Source organism: Hylobates moloch, unplaced genomic scaffold (assembly GCF_009828535.3).
Source record: "Hylobates moloch isolate HMO894 unplaced genomic scaffold, HMol_V3 SCAFFOLD_1, whole genome shotgun sequence".
Lineage (NCBI taxonomy): Eukaryota > Metazoa > Chordata > Mammalia > Primates > Hylobatidae > Hylobates > Hylobates moloch.
This window is the reverse complement of record NW_026652276.1, coordinates 39,148,238-39,162,408: the sequence shown is the minus strand read 5'-3', so window position 1 is coordinate 39,162,408 and position 14,171 is coordinate 39,148,238. Positions and strand designations below refer to the sequence as shown.

Here is a 14,171-nt window from a genome sequence, read left to right as displayed (position 1 = left end):
AAGTGACCTGCCTGCCCCAGCCTCCCAAAGTGATGGGATTACAGGCGTGAGCTACCAGCCTGGCCTGGAACAAGAAAAGGATACCCACTCTCACCACTCATCTTTAACATAGTACTGGAAGTCCTACTAGCCAGAGCAGTCAGACGAGAGAAAGAAATAAAGAGCATCTAGGCCAGTTGCTATGGCTCACGCCTATAATCCCAGCACTTTGGGAAGCCAAGGTGGGTGGATCACCTTAGGTCCAGAGTTTGAGACAAGCCTGGTCAACATGTGGAAACCTCTTCTAAAAATACGAAAAAATTAGCTGGGTGTGGTGGCGGGCTCCTGTAATCCTAGCTACTTGGGAGGCTGAGGCATGAGAATCACTTGAACCCTGTAGGCGAAGGTTGCAGTGAGCTGAGATTAAGATCTCACCAATGCACTCCAGCCTGGGTGACAGAGTGAGACTCTGTCTCAAAAAAGAAAAAAGAAATAAAAGAGCATCCCAGTTGGTAAAGAGGAAGTCAAACTGTCACTGTTTGCAGATGATATGATTGTTTACCTAGAAAACTCTAAAGACTCCTCCAGAAAGCTCCTAGAACTGATTAAAGAATTCAGCAAAGAAGGCCAGGTGAGGTGGCTCACGCCTGTAATCCCAGCACTTTGGGAGGCTGAGGTGGGCGGATCACCTGAGGTCAGGAGTTTGAGACCAGCCTGACCAACATGGTGAAACCCCATCTCTACTAAAAATACAAAATTAGCCAGGTGTGGTGGTGCATGTCTGTAATCCCAGCTACTTGGGAGGCTGAGGCAGGAGAATCGCTTGAACCTGGGAGGCAGAGGTTGCCGTGAGCCGAGATCACGGCCATTGCACTCCAGCCTGGGCAAAAGAGTGAAACTCCATCTCAAAAAAACAAAAAATAAAGAATTCAGCAAAGTTTCCGGATGCAAAATTAATGTACACAATTAGTTTTGTGCAGTAGCTCTCCTGTACACCAACAGCAGCCAAGCTGAGAATGAAATCAGGAGCTCAACCCCTGTTACAATAGCTGCAAAAAAAGTAAAATACTTAGGAATATACCTAACCAAGGAGGTGAAACACCTCTGCACGGAAAACTACAAAACACTGCTGAAACATAGACAACATATACAAATGGAAACATATCCCATGTTCATGGATGGGTAGAATCAGTATTGTGAAAATGACCATACTGCCAAAAGCCATCTAGAAATTCAGTGCAATTCCCATCAAAATACCACCATCATTCTTCACAGAATTAGAAAAAACAATCCTAAAATTCATATGGAACTAAAAAAGAGCCCACATAGCCAAAGCAAGACAAAGCAAAAAGAACAAATCTGGAGGCATTACATTACCTGATTTCGAACTATACTATAAGGCTGTACTCACCAAAACAGCATGGTACTGATGTAAAAATAGGTACATAGACCAATGGAACAGAATAGAGAACCCAGAAATAAACCCACATACATACAGCCAACTGATTTTTGACAAAGCAAACAAAACCTTCAAGTGGTGAAATGACACCCTATTCAACAGATAGTGCTGGGATAATTGGCTAGCTACATGTAGGAGAATGAAACTGGATCCTCATCTCTCACCTTATACAAAAATCAACTCAAGATGGATTAAAGACTTTAATGTGATGTTAATTTTTGTTTCCGTAATGACTAATGCTGATCAGCATCTTTTTGTGTGCTTACTTGCTAGCTATATATCTTCTTTAGTGAAGTTGTATCTTCAAACATCTTGCCAATTTTTTAGTTGAGTTGTCTTACGGAGTTGTAAAAGTTCTTTAGAGTTTGAATATAAGGTCTTTGTCAGGTACATGTTTTGCAAATATTTTTTCCCATCTGTAATGAGAACACATTTTAAATTTTGACAAAGTCCAATTTGTAGATTTTTTTCTTTTATATTTTGTGCTGTTTGTTTCATGTTTAATATATCTTTGCCAAGTCCAAGGGTACAAAGATTTTCTCCTGTGTTTTCTTCTAGAAGTTTTATCATTTGATAGTCTGTGATCCATTTCAAGTTGATTTGCTATCTGGTGTGAGGTAAGGGTCAAGGTTTATTGTTTTACATATGGCTATTTAGTTGTTTTAGCACCATTAGTTAAAAAGTGTCCTTTTTCTCTTGATATATTGATATATTTGTCAAAAAGCAATTGACTACCACCTAGAAATAGCTTCTCAGCTCCATCTCAAATCTGTCCAGTTCAGCCTGCTTGCCTGTACTCCATCCTCCACCATACAAGGTATCCTCCCACCTCTGGTCCGTAGGCCCTTGGCAGCTGCTTATACAAAAGCGGGCCAGATGTCTGCATCAACTCCTAGAGCTTCTCCTGGATGGGCAACAGCAGCAGCTTCCAGGGTGGCCTGGACACTGGCATGGGTCTAGGGGGAGGCTATGCCAGGTCTGCTGGTATGGAGGAGCATCATGGCTGCCATAGTGACCTAGAGCCTCCCAAGTCCCCTTAAGCTGGATGTACACACCAACATCCAGGCTATATGCACCCAGGAGAAATTGCAGATCAAGATCCTCAACAAGTTTGCCCCCTTCATTGAAAAGGTGCCCTTCCTGGAGCAGTAGAACAAGATACTGGAGACCAAGTGGATCCTTTTGCAGCAACAAAAGGTAGCTTGGAGCGACATGGACAGCATGTTTGAGAGCTACATCAACAACCTAAAGCAGCAACTGGACACACTGAGCCAGGAGCAGCTGAAGCTCAAGGCAGAACTTGGCAACATGGAGGGACCGGTGGAGGACTATCAAGAGTGTGAAGTTTAAATAACCAAGCCTGCAGAGATAGAGAATGAATTTGTCCTCATCAAGAAGGATATGAATGTAGCTTACATGAACAAGGTAAAGCTGGAATCTCACCTGGAAGAGCTGACTGACAAGATCAGCTTCCTCATTCAGCTGTATGAAGAGGAGATCTGTGAGCTGTAGTCCCAGTTCTTGGACACATCCCTGGTCCTGTCCATGGACAACAGCCACTCCCTCGATTTGAATGGCATCCTTGCCGAGGTCCGTGCCCAGTATGAGGAGATCACCAGCTGCAGCTGAGCTGAAACTGAAAGCATGTACGAGGAGTATTAGGAATATGATCAAGTGTGAGGAGCTGCAGACGCTGCCTGGGAAGCCAAGGATGACCTGCGTCACATGAAGACAGATCTCTAAGATGAACCAGAACATCAGCTTGCTTCAGGCTGAGAATGAGGGCCTCAAAGGCCAGAGGGCTTCCTTGGAGGCTGCCATCCCAGATGATGAGTAGCAGGGGGAGCTGGCCATTAAGGATGCCAGTGACAAGCTGGAAACCACCCTGCAGAGAGCCAAGCAAGACATGGTCTGTCAGCTGCTTGAGTAACAGGAGCTGGTGAATGTTAAACTGGCCATGGACATCAAGATCTCCACTTACAAGAAGCTGCTGAAAGGCAAGGAGAGCCAGGTGGAGTCTGGGATGCAGAACATGAGTATCTGTACAAAAACCACCAGTGGCTACTCAAGGGGCTGAGCTCGGCCTGCGGGGGCCTCACAAGCTTTGGCCACAAGTATGACCTAGGGCCTCTTCCAATCCAGCTTGGGCTCTGGCAGGGGCTCCACCTCCTTCAGCTGCACCAGCTCCTTCAGGGCCGTGGTTGTGAAGAGGATCGAGATCCACAATGGGAAGCTAGTATCTGAGTCCTTTGATGTCCTGCAGTGAATGCCACTGCAACTCCTCCCAGCCTACCTACCTCCTCTGGCCGACCAGAGCCTGTGGGGGAGGCAACCGTGCAGGGAAGCATAGGGAACAGGAGACCCACCTGAGGCCCAATTGTGGACCTCAGCCCACCGTTAAGGGAACCTAGAGTGGTTCCTAGACGACCCCCGCTTTTTCATGCTCGCAACTGAAAACCAGTTTATACCTTTCAGAGCCTTCTGGTTAAAACAAAATTTTAAAAACAGACAAAACCTAGTTCAATTGTTTTTTCAAAATAAAGCCTCAGCTAGCTCAGCCAAAGAAGAAAGCAGTTGGCCAGATAATGTGTGGGTCAATTTCTGGATTGTCTATTCTGTCCATTGATCTATTTGTCTATTTTTACACCAATACCATAATATCTTGATTGTTATATCTTTGTATTAAGTCTAAAAATCAGTAGTAGTGTAAGAACTCCAACCTTGTCTTCTTTTCCAAAGTTGTTTTGGCTGTTTAACCTTTGCACTTCCATATGAATTTTAGAATCAGATTCTCAATTTTAAAAAACCTACTGGTATTTTGGTTGGGATAATATACAATACATAGATCAAGTTGGAAGATATAATATCTTATTGAGTCTTCCATTTTATAGATACAGTATATGTCGTCACTCATTCAGATATTCTTTAATTTCTCCTACCTAGGTTTTGTAGTTTACAATACATGTATTTTGCATATCTCTTGTCAAGTTTATTCCTAAATTTTTATTTTTTTGAGACAGAGTCTTGCTCTGTTGCCCAGGTTGGAGGGCAGTGGTGCAATCATAGCTCACTGCAGCTCAGGCTCAGATGATCCTCCTACCTTAGCCTCTTGAGTAGCTGGGACTACAGGTATGCACCACCATGCCCAGCTAATTTTTATATTTTTTTGTAGCGATAAGGTTTCATCATGTTGTCCGTGGCTGGTCTCGAACTCCTGAGCTCAAGCATTGTGCCCATCTCGGCTTTCCAAAATGCTGGGATTACAGGCATGAGCCACAGTGCCTGGCTTATTTGTGCTTTTTTTTTCTTTCTTTCTCTATAGAAAACCAGTTTGTGGCCCTCAGAAATGATGCCGCATATCTACAACTATTTGATCTTTGACAAACCTGACAAAAACAAGAAATGGGGAAAGGATTCCCTATTTAATAAATGGTGCTGGGAAAACTGGCTAGCCATATGTAGAAAGCTGAAACTGGATCCCTTCCTTACACCTTATACAAAAATTAATTCAAGATGGATTAAAGACTTACATGTTAGACCTAAAACCATTAAAATCCTACAAGAAAACCTAGGCAATACCATTCAGGCCATAGGCGTGGGCAAGGACTTCATGTCTAAAACACCAAAAGCAATGGCAACAAAAGCCAAAATTGACAAATGGGATCTCATTAAACTAAAGAGCTTCTGCACAGCAAAAGAAACTACCATCAGAGTGAACAGGCAACCTACAGAATGGGAGAAAATTTTTGCAACCTACTCATCTGACAAAGGGCTAATATCCAGAATCTACAATGAACTCAAACAAATTTACAAGAAAAAAACAAACAACCCCATCAAAAAGTGGGCAAAGGACATGAACAGACACTTCTCAAAAGAAGACATTTATGCAGCCAGAAAACACATGAAGAAATGCTCATCATCACTGGCCATCAGAGAAATGCAAATCAAAACCACAGTGAGATACCATCTCACACCAGTTAGAATGGCCATCATTAAAAAATCAGGAAACAACAGGTGCTGGAGAGGATGTGGAGAAATAGGAACACTTTTACACTGTTGGTGGGACTGTAAACTAGTTCAACCATTGTGGAAGTCAGTGTGGCGATTCCTCAGGGATCTAGAACTAGAAATACCATTTGACCCAGCCATCCCATTACTGGGTATATACCCAAAGGAGTATAAATCATGCTGCTATAAAGACACATGCACACATATGTTTATTGCGGCACTATTCACAATAGCAAAGACTTGGAACCAACCCAAATGTCCAACAACAATAGACTGGATTAAGAAAATGTGGCACATATACACCATGGAATACTATGCAGCCATAAAAAATGATGAGTTCGTCTCCTTTGTAGGGACATGGATGAAACTGGAAAACATCATTCTCAGTAAACTATCGCAAGGACAAAAAACCAAACACCGCATGTTCTCACTCATAGGTGGGAATTGAACAATGAGAACTCATGGACACAGGAAGGGGAATATCACATTCCGGGTACTGTTGTGGGGTGGGGGGCGGGGGGGGGGGCGGGGACAGCATTAGGAGATATACCTAATGCTAAATGACGAGCTAATGGGTGCAGGAAATCAACATGGCACATGGATACATATGTAACAAACCTGCACATTGTGCACATGTACCCTAAAACCTAAAGTATAATAAAATAAAATAAAATAAAATAAAATAAAAAAAAGAAAACCAGTTTGTGGCATTGTTGATGTCTGCATTGTGTCTTTTTATTCTGTTTCATTGAATTACATCCTTTAATATGGCCTTCATTTTTATGTGCTCACATTTCTTAGTTTCTGGCTTTTCAAAATGGACACATACTTCATTAATTCAGTCTTTTTTTTTTTCCCATAAAAGCATGTTTTTAAAAATATTTTTAATTGACAAAAATTGTGTATATTGATGATATACAACATGGTGTATGTATATATCCTGGATGGGTTAGAGCAGGCTAATTAACATATGTATTACTTGTATACTTTTTTTATGGTGAGAATATTTAAAATCTATTCTTGCAGCAGTTTTCAAGTGTGTAATATATTGTGGGGTTTTTGGCTTTTTTTCTTTCATTATTTTCAATTGACACATAATTGTATAAGTTAATGGGGTATAGTGTGATATTTTGATACATGTATAAAACGTGTAATGATCAAATCAGGATAGTTAGCATATTCATCATCTCAAACATTTTTCATTTCTTTGTATTGGGACCATTCAAAATCTGCTCTTCTAGCTATTTGAAAATATACGATATATTGTTAATTATAGTCACCCTATAGTGCCATAGAACACTAGAACTTATTCCTCCTATCTAGCTGTCTTTTTTTTTTTTGAGACAGAGTCTCACTCTTGTCCCCTAGACTGGAGTGCAGCGGCGTGATCACAACTCCCTGCAGCCTTGATCTCCCAGGTTCAAGCAGTCCTCACCTAAGCCTCCTGAGTAGCTAGGACTATGGGTGTACACCACCATGCCCAGTTAATTTTTTAATTACTATATTTGGTAGAGATGGAGTCTCACTATGTTGTCCAGGTTGCCTGGGGTCAAGCAATCCTCCAACCTTGACCTCCCAAAATGCTGGGATTACAGGCATGAGCAACCACACTCTGTCCTGGCTGTACTTTTGTAACCATCAACCGTTTGGCTGTTCCCTTCCCTCCCCTACCCTTCCCCACCTCTAGTAACCATTATTCTACTCCCTACTTCTATGAAATCAACCTTTTAACTTTACACATGAGTGAGAACATGCAGTCTTTCTGTGCCTGGCTTATTTCTCGAACATAATGTCCTCGAAGCCCATCTTATGTTGCTGTGAATGACAGAATTTCATTCTTTTTTATGGCTAAATAGTATTCTATTGTGTATATATACCACATTTTCTTTACCAGTTTATCTGTTTATGGACACTTAGGTTGATTCCATATCTTGACCATTGTGGAATAATGATGTAATAAACATGGGAGTGCAGCTTTCTCCTTGACTTACTGATTTCCTTTCCTTTGGATATTTACCCATTAGTGGAATTGCTGGATCATATGGTAGTCTATTTTTAGTTTTTTGAGTAATATCTATACTGTTTTTCATAATGGCTGTACTAATTTACACCAACAATGTATGAGTTCCCTTTTCTCCAAATCCTTGCCAGCATTTGTTATTTTTTGTCTTTTTGATAATAGCCATTCTAACTGAGGTGAGATGATAGCTCATTGTGATTTTGATTTGTATTTACCCGATTCTTAGAAATTTTTTTTTTTAAGATATATACCCGTTGACCATTCGTATGTCTTATTCGTGAGACAGGGTCTCATTCTATCATCCAGGCTGGAGTGCAGTGGCTCAGTCTCAGCTCACTGCAGCCTCAGTCTCCTGGGCTTAGGTGTGAGCAGCTAGGACCACAGGTCCGTGCCACCATCCCTGGCTAATTTTTTGTGTTTTTGTAGAGACAGGGTTTCACCGTGTTGTCTAGGCTGGTCTCAAACTCCTGACCTCAGGCAGTCCTCCAGCCTGAGCCTCCCAAAATGTGGGAATTACAGGTGTGAGCCACCACGCCTGGCCTGTATATCTTCTTTTGAGAGATGTCTCTGTTCAGCTCATTTGTCCATTTCTAAATGAAATTATTTATTTATTAATCCCTTGTTGAATAGTTTGCAAATATTTTCTTCCACTCTGCAGGTTGTCTCTTCACTCTGTTGCTTGTTTAGTTTGCTGTACAAAAGCTTTTTAGTTTGATACAAATCCATTTGTCTATTTTTGCTTTTGAGGTCTTAGCCATAAAATCTTTGCCTAGACCAATGTCCTGAAGCGCTACCCCTGTGTTTTCTTCTGGTAGTTTTATAGTTCCAGGTCTCACATTTAAGTCTTTAATCCATTTTTAGTTGGTTTTTATATATGGTGAGAGCTAGGGGTCCACTTTCATTTTACTGCATACAGATATCCAGTTTTCCCAGGACCTTTTATCAAAGGGACTATCCCTTCCCCAGTGAATATTCTTGGTGCCTGTGTTGAAAATCAGTTGGCTGTAAGTGCGCAGATTTTGTTTGTTTGTTTGTTTTCTATTCTCTTCCATTGGTGTGTCTGTTTTTATGCCAGTACTGTGATGTTTTGGTTATATAGCTTTGTAATATATTTTGAAGCCGGATAGTGTGATGCGTCTATCTTTGTTCTTTTTGCTTAGGATTGCTTTGGCTAGTCAAAGTCTTTTGTGGTTCCATACAAATTTTAAGGTTTTTGTTGTTTCTATTTATGTGAAGACTATCATTGGGATTTCGGTTTTTTTGTTGTTGTTGTTGTTTTGTTTTTTAAGAGATAGGGTCTTGCTACATTACCCAGACTGGCCTTGGAATCCTGGGCTCCAGCAATCCTCCTGCCTCAGCCTTCTGAGTAGCTGGGACCATAGATGTGTGCCATTTACCCAGCTCATTGGTATTTTTATATGGATTGCAGTGAATCTGTTGATCGCCTTTGGTAGTATGGTCATTTTCACAATATTAATTATTCCAATCCATAAATGCGATGTCTTTCCATTTTTTGTGTGTGTTCTCCAATTTATTTCATTCAGTGTGTGCGGGGGGGTTTTGTTTTGTTTTGTTTTGTTTTGAGACAGGGCCTCAATCTGTCGCCCAGGCTGGAGTGCAGTGGCTCGATCTCGGCTCACTCCAACCTCTGCCTCCTGGGCTCAAGCGATTCTCGTGACTTAGCCTCCTGAATAGCCGGAATTATAGTTGTGCATGACCGTGTCTGCCTAATTTTTGTATTTTTAGTAGACACAGGGTTTCACCATGTTGGCCAGGCCTGTCTCAACTCCTGACCCCAAGTCATCCGCCTGCCTCGGCGTTCCAAAGTGCTGGGATTACAGGCCTGAGCCACCACACCTGGCCTCGTTCAGTGTTTTACAGTATTTAATGGTATCCCATATTTCTTATAGACTTTCTTTGTTCATTTTCATCGTTATTTCCTTCTTTTCTCTCTCTGGGTAATTTCAAATGACCTGTGTCCAAGTTCAGAAATTCTCTCTGCTTGATCAAGTCTGCGATTGAAGCTCTCTATTGTATTTATTTCATTCATTGAATTCTTCAGCAGCAGGATTTTTGTTTTGTTCTTTTTATTATTTATATCTCTTTGTTGAATTTCTTGTTCATATTGTGAATTGTTTTCCTGATTTCATTGAATTATCTATTTGTATTTTCTTGTTTCTGGTTAAGATCATTGTTTTGAAAAATTTTTGGCAACTCGTTGCCTTTTTATCAGTAGAACCTGTTACTAGAGAGTTACAACTATCCCTTGATCAACATGGGTTTAAACTGCACAGGTCCTGTACTCAGATTTTCTTCAGCCTCTACCATCCCTGAGACAGCGGGACCAACCCCTCCTTTTCTTCCTCTCCCTTAGCCTATTCAACTTATATTTAGATGATGAGGATGAATACCTTTTTGATGATCCACTTCCCCTTAATGAATAGTAAATACATTTTCTGTTCCTTATGACTTTCTTTCTTTCTTTTTTTTTTTTTTTTTTTTTGCGATGGAGTTTCACTCTTGTTGCCCAGGCTGGAGTGCAATAGTGTAATCTTGGCTCACCGCAACCTCTGCCCCCCTGATTCAAGCGAATCTCCTGCCTCAGCTTCCTGAGTAGCTGGGTTTACAGGCATGTGCCACCACGCCTGGCTAATTTCATATTTTTAGTAGAGATGGGTTACTCCATGTTGGCCAGGCTGGTCTCGAACTCTCGACCTTAGGTGATCCGCCTGCCTCGGCATCCCAAAGTGCTGGGATTACAGGCGTGAGCCACTGCGCCTGGCCATGACTTTCGTCATAAACTTTTATTTAGCTAACTTTATTATAAGAATACAGTATATAATACATATAAAACTATATGTTAATTGACTATGTTATTGGTAAGCCAATAGTAAGCTATTAGTAGTTAAGCCTTTGGGGAGTCAAAAGTTGTACACACATTTTTGACCGTGTGAGCAATTGGTACCCCAATTCCTGCATTGTTTGAGGGTCAGCTGTATTATGTTCCTTTGGTAGCATCATACTTCCTTGTGTTTCTGTGTCAATATCTGTGTATTTGGTGGAACAATTGCCTTTTCTAAACTTTCTAGAGTAGCTTTGTAGAGAAAGACACTCACCTGCAATTGGGTTTTATCGTGCCAGTCAGGAAGGGTGTAGTGTCTGTTTGTGGATAGGTGCAGTGGTATAGTTTCCATGCAGCTTCTTCAGCTGCATTCAACGTCAGCAATAACTGAGTGCTCAGTGGCCTAGTCTGTAGAAGTTTGTGGCAGTGACAGTGGCAGCATAGGTTGTTAATGTCCTTGGTGTCAAAGGCTTTTGGAGTACTCCTATTCTAATTTTCTTCCCAAAGGGAAGACTTAACCAAGGTGTCAGGTCTGAATAGCCTACAAGTAGCTACAGTAGCACTGGGTTCCAGGTACTGGTGCTAGGCACAGGGTCTGTATTAGTCTGTTCTTGCAGTGATATAAACAAATACTTGAGACTGGGTAATTTATAAAGAAAAGAGGTTTAATTGGTTCATGGTTCTGCAGGCTGTACAGGAAGCATTGTGGCTTCTTCTTCTGGAGAGGCCCCAGGAAGCTTCCAGTCATGGTGGAAGGCAAAGGGGGAACCAGCATTTCACATGGCAGGAGAAGGAGGAAGAGAAAGAGTGGGGAAGTACCACACACTTTTAAACAACCAGATCTCACTATCTCAAGGAGAGCTCTGGGCAGATGACGTTAAACCATGAGAAACCCCCACCATGATCCAATCACCTACCACCAGGCCCCACCTCTAACATTGGGGAGTATAATTGAACATGAGATTTGGGTGGGGACATGGATCCAGACCATCTCAGGGTCTCACAAACCTATTATGGCATCTGAGTTTTGGGGTACAGGTTAGCACTCTGTGGCAGAGTTGGATGTAGATTGACCACAGAGCTAGGATCTGTGACTCTCAGATACCCTCTAGCAGCTCAGGCCCAGGGAGCTAGGTTGTAGCTGTGATTCTACCTCTGAGAGGCAGGGCACAGAACTGGCCCAACCCTAGGGGAACGGAGGGGGTACCCTGGAGGTTTGGGAGCAGGGTACAGCTACAATTTGGGAACATGAGCCAATAGGGCTCAGTGGTAACTCAAGTCCCAGGGGGATGAAGCACCGTGTAGTAGTAACTATAGTCCCTGGGAACTTGGCAGTATCTCAGACTCTGTGAGGCCAGTTGCAGCAGCAGCAGCAGCAGCAGCAGCAGCAAGTGCCCCAGAATGGTGGAGTACAGCTGTTGTTTAGACCCTGGGGGTGTAGGGAGCAGCATAGCAATGACTGTACTCCCTATGGAGAAGGGTGTCTTAGCAGCTCAGACTCTAGGGGGCTAGTCCAGCTCTAGGGAAGATGACTACTAGATAAGTTTGGTCTGTAGGGCAGAGTGTCTCAGCTCAACCACTGCTATGTTTCCCTAGGACACAGGATACTGTCAGCTCAGCCGTGGGATGGGCATCTGCTCAACTTGGCCACAGCACCAGTTCTCCAGGGGCCCATGTGCTGCTTTGGCTTAAGCCTGGGGGGCATGACTGTTCTGGGAGGCCCAGGCATCATTTCCTGGAATGTGGGGAGTTGCTTCACCTTATGCACTGGAGAGGCATGACTGCTCTGAGCAGCTAAGGTACTGTTTCCCTAGGAGGCAGGATACTGCTTCAGCTCTGGCCTGAGGGGGTGATAGGAGGGGTAGGTTGGGTGGCTCCACCTCTGCTTCCCCCGACCCCTGTACAAGGGTATAACAGCTGTTTGCAGCTCAACTTGGTGATGTTGGGCCACTGGGCTAGTGTGGTTCAGTCTTGGCTTAGCCTCAGGGATAAAAGGGAAATGTGGCTACTCAGCCCCGGAGCAAGACACACTCCAGCCATAGTTAGGATTCCAAGATGACATAGCACAGTAGCTGCATGAACTACAGTGCTTGGGACACAGTGTCGGTTTCTTCTCTCGGGGCAGCATAGCAGTGTGGACTCCAGAGAGCTTCCTCAGCTGGGCTTGGTGCCTGTGAAGACTGCAGGGAACCTCAGTGGTGAGGTCTATTGGTAGGGTTGGTTACTGGAATCCTCTTGCTTCCCTCCTTGCTGCAGGGAGTTCTTTCTGGTTCCTAGCTCTTCCCAGTTGGGGAATTGGGTGGTGGAGGCCAAATGCTTCCTTCCATTCTCTATGTGGTCATCCCAAGTTTCTGTGCTCGTCAATGCTCTCCCTCATTTATTTTTGTTAAAATGTAGTTGTTTATTCATTGTTTCGATTGTCTTTGTGAGGGAAATGAATGCTAGGGACTTCTAGTGGGCCATCTTGCTGATGTAACCTGACTACAATATATTGCTATTAACTGTAGTCACTATGAACTTATTCCTCCTAATTGAAATTTTGTATCCTTTGACCATAGTCTTCTTTTCTTTTCTTTCTTTTCTTTTCTTTTTTTTTTTTTTTAATTTACACACCACTATACAAACGGGGAACACAGCTTCCTTTCCTAATATGAGGGTTTAAAGAAGGGGTGTCCAATCTTTTGGCTTCCCTGGGCCACATTGGAAAAAGATGAGTAATCTTGGGCCACACATAAAATACACTAATGTTAGCTGATGAGTTAAAAAAATTGCAAAAAAAAAAATCTCATAATGTTTTAACAAAGTTTACGAATTTGTGTTGGGCTGCATTTTAAGTCGTCCTGAGCCACACCATGGGCCACAGGTTCAGTTCCATGTGAATTTGAGAGGAACATATGTTCTTTAATTGTTTGGAATGAATTTTAAATATGTCCAGTAATTCAAGCTTGTTCTGTTTTCTTAACTTGGCTGAGGTAATTATCATGAGGTCTTGCACTATGATAATACATTTGTCATTTTGGCCCTAAACTCTATCCACTTTTTTAAAAGTTGGTTTTTCTTGTTGCTGTTTGATTGTTTTTTGAGACAAGGTCTTGCTTTGTCACCTAGGCTGGAGTGCGGTGCTATGATAACAGCTGACTGCAGTCTTGACCTCCCAGGATCAAGTGATCCTCCCACCTCAGCCATCTGATTACCTGGGACTGCAGGTGAGGGCCACCACACCTGTCTAATTTTTTGTGTGTGTAGAGACAGGGTTTCAACATGTTGCCCGGGCTCGTCTGGAATTCCTGGGATCAAGCAGTCTGCCTGCCTTGGCCTCCCAAAGTGCTAGAATTACAGGCATGAGCCACTGCACCTGGCCTAAAAGTTTTTAAAGGGAAATTTCAAAAACATACCGGAGTAGGCTGGGCGTAGTAGCTCACGTCTGTAATCCCAGCACTTTGGGAGGCCAAGGTGGGCAGATCACTTGAAGTCAGGAGTTCAACACCAGCCTGGCCAACATGGTGAAACCCCATCTCTACCAAACAATACAAAAATTAGCTGGGCATGGTGGTGTGCGCCAGTAGTCCCAGTTACTTGGGAAGCTGAGGTGGGAGAATCGCTTGAACCGGGGAAGTAGAGGTTGCAGTGAGCCGAGATTGCGCCACTGCACCCCAGCCTGAGGGCCAGAGTGAGACCTTGTCTAAAAAAAAATACATATTATATATAATATATAATTATATGTAATTATTTATAATTATATAATATAATATGTACTCCTGTATATATTTAAATATAAATATAAATTTTATAAATATATTATATATAATATATATTCATTTACTATGCTAATATATATTTATATATTATATATTTGTATATTA

The 14,171-nt window shown here is 42.4% G+C and overlaps 1 protein-coding gene across 15 annotated transcripts in view; it reads left to right on the top strand.

Annotated features, from left to right (window-relative positions):
- The window catches only part of CARF (calcium responsive transcription factor), an 83,649-nt gene that overhangs the window by 10,855 nt on the left and 58,623 nt on the right, over positions 1-14,171 (top strand). For 2 of the 15 annotated variants that reach the window (XM_032754898.2, XM_032754891.2), the window contains exon 3: positions 1,997-2,055. The exons of 9 other annotated variants lie outside the window; for them this stretch is intronic. The gene's annotated coding sequence lies outside the window, so the exon portion shown is untranslated. Of the gene's footprint in view, positions 1-1,996; positions 2,056-11,904; positions 12,108-13,416; positions 13,515-14,171 lie in introns of all 15 variants that reach the window. 4 more of the 15 variants (XM_058439554.1, XM_058439559.1, XM_032754892.2 and 1 more) reach the window with 4 other exon arrangements.